Here is a 9,457-nt window from a genome sequence, read left to right as displayed (position 1 = left end):
TAAGTGGTTGCATAGCTTGTTGATAATCACTATCAAGGCTTAAATGAAGAATTTAAATTAGTTATGAGGGAGCTACAAGTCCTTATAGAATCATATTCCAGCACACACCAACACAGGAAGAGAGGGAAAGAAAAAAAACACTGGATGCAGCCTCTCTGAAACTTGTCAATGACATACGTATACTACAGAATAAATTGCAGTGATGTCGCTTGTGGTCAAGTATATTTTTTGAACAGCACTGTCCTCTACAGACACTTTGGGCATAATTTTTACAATCCTGTGTTTCCATTGAGAGGAGTATGGGGAAATAGCACAGAAAAGGAGTTGAGCCCAGTATAGATCAGCCATGATTGTATTGAATGGCAGGGAGAGCTTGAAAGGCTTACTCCTGCTTCTATTTCTTGTATTCTTGTGTGCGACTAATATAGTTAATATGACCATGAGCCAAAGTTAGAAATATAACACCAGAGCATAGAGCACAGAATTAATCCTTTAACATAGTTCATATTAAATTGCACTTTTTTATTGCAGGAATTAAATGGGTTAGCTTAATACTTGCATTGCAAATACACCAAGAGAGATTTAGTACAAGTGCAGTAATTGTTTGTACATGGATAATGCTGGATTGGCAATATACCCCTCCAAAGCATTGTAGGCTGTGACAAATTCATTATGCTGATATCCTTCACCTTGTATGTGTTATACCGAGGGAAAGCTATCCAATAAACTTTTGAGCTAAATCTTGTTATTGCATTCACTAACTTGAAAGCATCTTGTTGCATCTTGTGGCAGAGTTATAATCACATCCATTGTGCATAGATGACAATATTGTTTATAACACAGGGACCATAAACTGTTTTTCTGACCTTCACAATATTAGATGTTTTGTTTTTATACAGTAGAGTCTGTTTCTCAGTTTGTCTGTACATGTTACATTAAAAAAGGGCATAATGTATAATTTCTTACTAATGACTCCCATCTTCAACATCTCTGCAACAGTCTGATTATTTACACGTGTCTTTACTTTCCTGGACATGATTCTCTGGATAAACATTAGTTGGCTTTTGTGAAATTTGTGAATGTAAAACACCAATACTGTTTGGTTCCTTTACGATAAATATCCTCAATGAAACGCCCAGCCATTCTATAGCCAAGGGGCAAGGATAAAATGGGAAAGTAGCCTCAATTCAGCTAATAATTCAGCTTAGAATGCTTTTATGCATTTTAATATTAGAAATATATTGATGAAGTGGCCTAAACATTGATGGACAAAAACAACTGAAGAGAAAATAAAGTTAAGTATCATGGCTCAATTAAGGGTAACAAAAGTAACTAATGGAACAGCTTATTTTCCCATTAAGAGATTAATGGAAAAGAAAATCATTGATAATTGCCAGAATAATGGTAAAGGCTTTTGTTAGTAAATTTACAGTTAGCAGATCATTAAGATCTTCTTAGGGTCATTAAGAGATTTCAGGACAAATTGAAGTGGAACCTCAAGCATTACAGAGGTGTTCAATGATTACTTTGTGTCAGTCTATACTGGACGATGCTTAATTACAGTACTAGATGCCACTTTCACTGGAAAATTGGAAATGTTACAAGAAGACAATGTCTCAAATAAAGTACATTAAACAGCATGTAGGTCCCAATTTGCAGTCTCTTGCTCTTAACAGCTTATTGGAGTTAGGGATTAGTACCCTTAACTTGAAAAGATGCTCACGTGATACCAATTTTCATAAAGGATGAAAAGTCAGATGCAAGGAACTTCAGGCTCACGAACCTGATGTGGATTGGGAGTTTTATTGCATTCCCATTGGCAGAAAGTTGTGGTTAATGGCTATGGTTCTGCTTGAAGATTGGTTATTAGTAATGTCCCACAGGAATCAGTCTTGACGTACTGTTTTTACTACTTTTATGAATGCCCTCCATGTAAATGTTGGGAGATGGTCCACAAGCTCGCAGATGACACTACAAGCTGTGCAAATGCCAGGTCAGTACAGTAGAACAAATTTCAAAATTAGGTAATTGGGCCAAACTCTGGCAAGTGTTCTTTAATTTAGATAAATATGTATGATGCATATGGGCAGGATAAATACGAAGTGTGCCTACAAAATACATAATACCTAATTAAAATCAGTTGACAATGGCTAATGCTGGGAAGCTGTAAGTAACCAAAGCAAATAGGATATTTGGTTGTTTAAATTGAACTATTTAATATAAAACAAACTGTCTTTTCCTGGCAGACTGCAGCTGGAATGCTGCAGCCAGTTTGGGCTATGTAGAAGCTTTGAAAAAAAATCAAAAGAAGGCATTAGAATTATCCTATTTAAAGATCATAAATACTCAGAAAGATTTAAAAAGTTGCTATTCCCTTTAGAAATGTGTATCTTTGGAGATCATTTGAAAAACATATACAAAATTATTAAATGATTTTATTGTGTTCTTTCTGAGTGATTATTTCAACAAAATCAATTGAGGAAGTCCAGAATCATGCATATAAATTATGCAAGGGTAGGGCTAGGGTAGATGTGAAATGGATTTTCATATCTCAGAGAATAGTAGACCCAGGAAACAAGTTAGAAACTTATATAATGTTGAGCCTGTGTTCTCTGCATGCTTTTAAGAATTTATCCATTTCCAAAACCAGAAGCAAGTCACATCATAAAAGGTCAATTAGATATCAAGCACTTATAGGCCAAATTGTCTCCTTCTGTGCTGTAATGATATGACTCTATTACTAATCTATATGGTTTCCTGAACTTGTTTGATCATCTAAGAGAGTTGAAAGAAAGATCTCACATTTTCTTTATTTCCTGATTGACGTTGGTTTTTTTGCCTCTCCTTGGAGATTACATGATTGAAGATGAGCAGATTAATATATGTGCTGTTGGGTATGTGTACTGGTAGTTATGTGCTGGAATACTTTCTAAATGGTGAAAAGCCAAGGTCCAAAGAGACTCTGGTGTCCATGTGTGTAAATAATTAAAATGTCTTGAGCAGGTGCAAAAAATAATCAGAAGGTGAAATGGAATACATCTAGGGGACTAAAACATCAGGAGGTAGAAGTCATGCTATACCAAGCCCCGGTCTGACACCTGGAGTACTGTGTTAAAGGTGGCCATCATGCCTTAGGAAGGTTTCATTAACCTTAAAGGGATTACATGGTAGATTTACCAAGAATGAGACCTGGACACCACAAAGTTAAATTACAAGGAGGGATTACCCAATCTAGTATTTATTTCATGAATTCTAGTAGATTAGGAATGATAACATTTAGAAGATACAAAAGGAAACTAAGGGAGTAGAGAGAGTAAAACTATTTCTGCTAATTGAGGAGTCTAATATCGGGGATATAGCTCAATTAGAACTGGGCTTTTCAAGATTGAAACTGGGAAACACAAAGGGTGGTAGAAGTTTAGAACTTTCTCTTGCAAATTGCATGAATGCTGCGAGAGGTATTACTTTTAAATCTGATATTGATAGATTTTTTTGACCAAAAGGCTAAGGGATATGGGGCAAAGGAGGAAGGCAGGTATATATGGAATTAGGCCACAGGTCAGCTGCAATCTCATAGAATGACACATCAGGCTTGGGGAGCTAAATGGCCTGGCTGTTGCTTTGACTGTGAACTGTATCTAATTGTCAGGCATGTTGTGCTCTTAGTTATAAGGAAAGATTGAGGATGTTGGGGTTGTTTTGACCCAATTGAATCGAATTTTTCATGTATGTGACAAAGTTGTGTGGTAATATAATCAGGGCCTAGTTTTAAGACTGATAAAATTGGATATCCTACATTAAAGAATTGGGCATATTAAAATCAAACACAGTCAAACCTCGGGCAGGCCAATTGTACAAATATACAAACATATCTGGGTCTGACCCATCAATCACCCATCAAAGATTGTTGCACTCTATTGAGACCCAGCAAGAGATCATCGCACCCCATTGAAATGCACCGGCTTATTGTTAGAAGCCCAGATCAGGCCAGACCTTATCTGACAACAGGTTACATGTAAGCAACGGCATGGAGATGGACACCTGGCGGCATACCCTGCTGTCCTGTCAGGCAGACATCAAGAAGCCCACTTGGTGTTGGAACCTGGGACCTCATTGGCCAGGAGCCAGAGAAGTTTCTGGAAAGGCAAGGAGGCAGAGCAATAAAGGTACACATCTCAGACACACCAGTAGCGAAGACTTGATGAGGGAGGCGACCTTGACCATCTGCAAGACTGACCAGAGAAGGAAGGATGGAAGAAGCTGCCATCGAGACTCACCTTCGTAATGATGGACCAGAGGGACTCAGAGAATCGAGCCGGCAGTTTAACCAAACCATCTTTGCAGGTAATATATTTGAATCTGGGGAATCCTCATGTTTTATGTGGGTAATTTAAGGGTTAATAGTGTTATTATTAATTTAAGGGTTAATAGTGTTATTGAACCTTTACTTGTGTTTGTCCTTTGTCCATCTTGCAAATAAGGGTACCAGGATAAAACTTGGAGTAAGCAAACTGGTCGAAAGTATCTGAGATTTAACAGGTACAACAGTTGTTACTGGAAAATCATTCACTCAGGCAGGAAAAAACATCCAAATGCCAAGGAACATGTAACAGCTTTGTTTCTCTCTCCATTGTTGTGACTTGACCTGCTGAGTATTTAAAGCATTCTCATTTTATTCCACTTTTCCAATATCTACATTATTTTTGTTTAGTCAAACATTGGGAAATCATGGGTCAGAGAGGGTTTTTTTTGTTGTTATTGGCTCATTGAAAAGAACCAATAATGAGATGTTAGGCCAAATAGTGTTTTCTTGTCCCCGATCATTACTTTAAAAATATCTTTCTGGTTAACTGTGTTCTTCCATAAGCCTGGATAGTGAGTGTAGTCAAGTTTTGGTGGAGGAGTGGAAAGGGAGAAAACAAGAGGATAAATCAATGTTGGGTGAAGGCAGGATTTTCTAGGAGAGATCAGTATGGGGAACCTAATTTTCCCATTGTGGGTCAGGGCAAAATATCTCAGTTGCAGCACTCCTAACCACCTCTGCCCTAGTTGAAATTAGAAAACGATAATAAAACAGCTCCCTGCACTGAGGGAAATACTTCAAATTGAGGTTTGTGTGAAGAGAGGAAATTAAATTAGCTTTTGGTGAAGGTGATAAGTGTATTACACTGAAAGCAGTCCAGTCTGCAAGTTATTTTTGAAATCAATTTTTTGTGCACTGCAGAGTTGAACCTATGTTGCACTACTCAATGGCACAGCTTATTGGAGTTAGTGCACTACACCAGCAACAATTGTTCTATCAGACATTGCATTCTTTGTTACCATTCTTTAGTCTGCCAATGTCAGAAATTCCATTAGTATTAATTAAGAAGTATTTTATGCAGATATTGTGACAAAATGTAATAGACTTGCACATTGAGTGGGCAACATTTTGATAATTGGCTACCCGCGCAGTACTTCAGCTGAAGTACTCATAGATCAGCATCCAATCTTAATTAAGCGGAGTATGAGTATTTATGTTGTATAAATGGAGGTGAATTGATATCAAGGTATGTGGTTATTAAGAGCTATTATACTGTGAAATGATGAAGCAAAATTTACAAGATGAAGTCTATGTGAAGCATTAATAATGAGCAAAAACTATGTTACATGGTATTATGAATTAGGAGCAGGGGTAGACCATTCAGCTAGATCACTTAATAAGATCATTGCTGTCAAATTTTAACCTCAACTCCACATTCCTACCTACTCCCAGTAACCTTGCATCCTCTTGCTTATCAGGAATCTATCTACCTCTGCCTTAAAGATATTCAAAGACTCTGCTTCAACCACCTTTTGAAGGTAAGAATTTCAAAGTTATAAAAGCATAATTTTTTTTCACATTTCTGTCTTAAATGGGTGAGCCCCTTATTTTTAAACAGTGACCCCCTAGTTCTAGATTCTCTCACAAGAGGAAACTTCCTTCCCACATCCACCCTGTTAAGTCCCCTCAAGATCTATTACTCATAAAATATTTGCGATTCACCATTCATGGTGCATACTTCAAATGATTGCATTTAAAGATTACAATACCTCAAAATTAAAATTTAGCAGCCAGACTGAAAATATCTGTGCTACATGATGACATGGTATTAATTTGTTAATATAAACATACATTTCTTCAGTAAGCTATGGAGCACACAATCCAAACACATGTTTTGTAAATGTATTTCACTGCTAAAGTAGCTTGAAATATTGTATGATCATGGATATTATCATCTTTCATTTTTACCCCTCATTTTTCTCCACGTACTCTATTTTGATAGCAGAAATAGAAACAAAACTCTCCCAGAAAAATAGCTTTTAAATTGGAAATAAAAACTTCTTATAGTTCTTTTTAAAATATTATTTACAGGACATGGACAATGCTGGCTAAGCCAGCTTTTATTGCCAATCTCTAATTGCCCTGGAGAAGCTGGTGCTAAGCTGCCTTCTTGAACCACTGCAGGTGTAGATACACCCACAGTGGTGTTAGGGAAGGAATTCCAGGATTTTGACCCTCTAATGTAAATACTACCCCTTTGTTATTATCTTTATCATCTACTAACAACTAAAACATATTTATCTTTTAATTTACTCCCATTTTCCGCTTAGCTCTACCACCACAATAATCAGTTGTTTTATAATGATACACCAATTGAGACAGGTCATAAATTCTAGAAGTGCAGCAAGATTCTGTGACGGATTCATTGGTACATGTTATCACCTGCTGTTTGGCACATGACCAAGAAGGACTCAAGTCTGAAATTAACAAGTTGATCTCAGTTAGGGCTGAATTAGAGACGCTATAACTTTGGTCTCACCTGTTTCGTGGAAGGAAGTGGAAATGGGAAAAGTGCTGATCGGAGGCTGATGTTCTTGATTTCTATCTAGTGATTGGCATTCTGAAAAGCACGTGTGTGTATGTATGTGTGTGTATCTAGTGATTGGTGTTCTGAAAAGCACGTGTGTGTGTGTGTTGCGTGGGAGCACATACACACTGGGGAGGCCCCCAGTGGGCTTACAATACTCAGTGGTTTCATATATGAAGGATTGTCACTTGAATACAAATCCAGAAGGGTAATAATAAGCAGCATATCAATCTCAGTTAACATATTCAGAATAGATAGGTACATGATCATTGGTCGTTTCCAGAGGTATCTGTTGTTATTGGACACTGGCTTCCTGTGATAAAGGTGCGAGCATATGTGGGGTGGTATCAGCAATGACACCTTCAACAGGGAGTAAATTAAAGTGGAACAAAAACTAGTAATAGCAGTAAGTGTTTGGAGATCAGGGGAGATGAAACCCTGTCTCATTCCACAATCACACGAGCATCAGCAAAATAATGCAAAACCATAGAACACGCTAGAAAATCTCAGCAGGTCTGACAGCACCTGCGGAGAAAGAACAGAGCTAACGCTTTGAGTCTGGATGATAGCCATTTGATGTTTTAACATCTGGCCATAAGTGGCGTGTGCATCAGTCACACATAGTAAAACTCAGTTGAAGAGAAAGTGGGTTCTATAATGGGTGGGTGATCTACTCCGCCAATGTCTGCAATACTAATAGAATAACATAAGATTTTAACCGCCCTGAAATAAATGCAGTATCCAAACTGCATTTCTTCAGCCCCCGACCTAACATTCCCAAAGCTGGAGAAAAGCAATCATCATGTGACAAAAACAAGAGAAGCCAGGATTTGTCATTTTAAAATTATCACCAACATCAGAAGTCACCCACTTTCTAGTAAGCAAGTTAGCATCAGTGTTTCCTCTTTCCCCCTCTTTTCTGATCCAGTTTATCCTGAAACAGAATTTCTTGCAAGCTGACTCCGGGTTCACCAGGCTGATACCGGAGATGGGGGGGTTAGCTTATGAAGAGAGATTGAATAGACTGGGCCTGTACTCGTTAGAATTTAGAAGGCTGAGGGGGGCTCTTATAGAGACATATAAGATAATGAAGGGGCTAGATAGGGTAGAGAGATTCTTTCTGCTTAGAAAGGAAAACAGAACTAGAGGGCACTGTCTCAAAATAAGGCGGGGGGGCAGTTTAGAACGGAATTGAGGAGGAATTTCTTCACTCAAAGGGTGGTGAATCTCTGGAATTCTCTACCCATTGAAGTAGTGGAGGCTGCCTCGCTAAATGTATTTAAGTCACGGGTAGATAGGTTTCTGATAGACAAGGGAATTAAGGGTAATGGGGAGAAAGCGGGAAAGTGGAACTAATCCACTTCAGATCAGCCATGATCTTATTGAATGGCGGGACAGGCTTGAAGGGCTAGATGGCTTACTCCTGCTCCTATTTCTTATGTTCTTAGTTAATAACAGCCACTGTAAAACACCAGAAGTTAACTTGTAACGAAAAAAAATCAACATTTTAGTATATTTAAATCAAGTCAAAAAGTAAGTCTTTTCACATCTTCAGTAGCCACAAGCTAAAATACTTTTCTGCAAGGTTGAATAACTTGCTTTCAAGTTCCCCACCAACTTGATTTGGATACAAAAATCATCATTGCTTCTTGTCACTGCTGCAATCCCTGGAATTCCCTATCTTCCCAACCCCCACTCTCTGAGAACTAGGAATGGGCAGCAAATATAGCCTTGAAGCATTGCTGGTAAATGCATTGGTTCAAGAAGCATTTTGGAGAAAATGGACTGAAGGCTAAGTATGTGGGATAATTCCGATGGATTTTTTTTCTTGTATGGGATGTGGGCATTGGTGGCTGGGCCAGCATTTATTACCCATCCCTTATTTCCCCTGAAATGAATGGATTTGTCAGCCATTTAAAACGGCATATGGAAATAAACCACATTGCTGTGGATTTGGCACATTTCCTTCCCTAAAGGGCCACATGGCGACACAGTGGTTAGCACTGCTAGCTCACTGTGCCAGTAACCCGGGTTCAATTCCGGCCTTGGGTCACTGTCTGTGTGGAGTTTGTACATCCTCCCCACGTCCATGTAGGTTTCCTCTGTGTGCTCCGATTTCTTCCCAGTCCAAAGGTGTGCAGGTTAGGTTAATTGACTATGCTAAAATTAATCCTAATGTCAGGGAAAAGCAGGGTAAATATGAGAGGTTACAGGAATACAGCCTGGGTGGAATTGTGGTTGGTGCAGACTCGATGGGCTCAATGACCTCCTTCTGTAATTCTGTACCGTAGGGATGTATGGTTCTATGACATTAGCAAACCAGTTCAGTTTTCATAACAATTGTCAGTGGTTTTATGGTCAACATTAGACTTTTAATTCCATATTTTTATTGAATTCAACTTTCATGATCTGCCATGGTGGGATTAGAACTTGGGTCATCCCCAGGGCATTACCATGGGTTTCTGAATTCCCTCATCATAAAAACATGGAAAATAGGAGCAGGACATTCAACTGTATTGTGACTGATCCTATAGTGGCATGGTAGTTAGCACTGATACCTCACAGCG

Source organism: Carcharhinus amblyrhynchos, chromosome 9, assembly GCF_965287045.1.
Source record: "Carcharhinus amblyrhynchos chromosome 9, sCarAmb.v2.hapA, whole genome shotgun sequence".
NCBI lineage: Eukaryota > Metazoa > Chordata > Chondrichthyes > Carcharhiniformes > Carcharhinidae > Carcharhinus > Carcharhinus amblyrhynchos.
Note: the sequence above shows the minus strand (reverse complement) of the source record.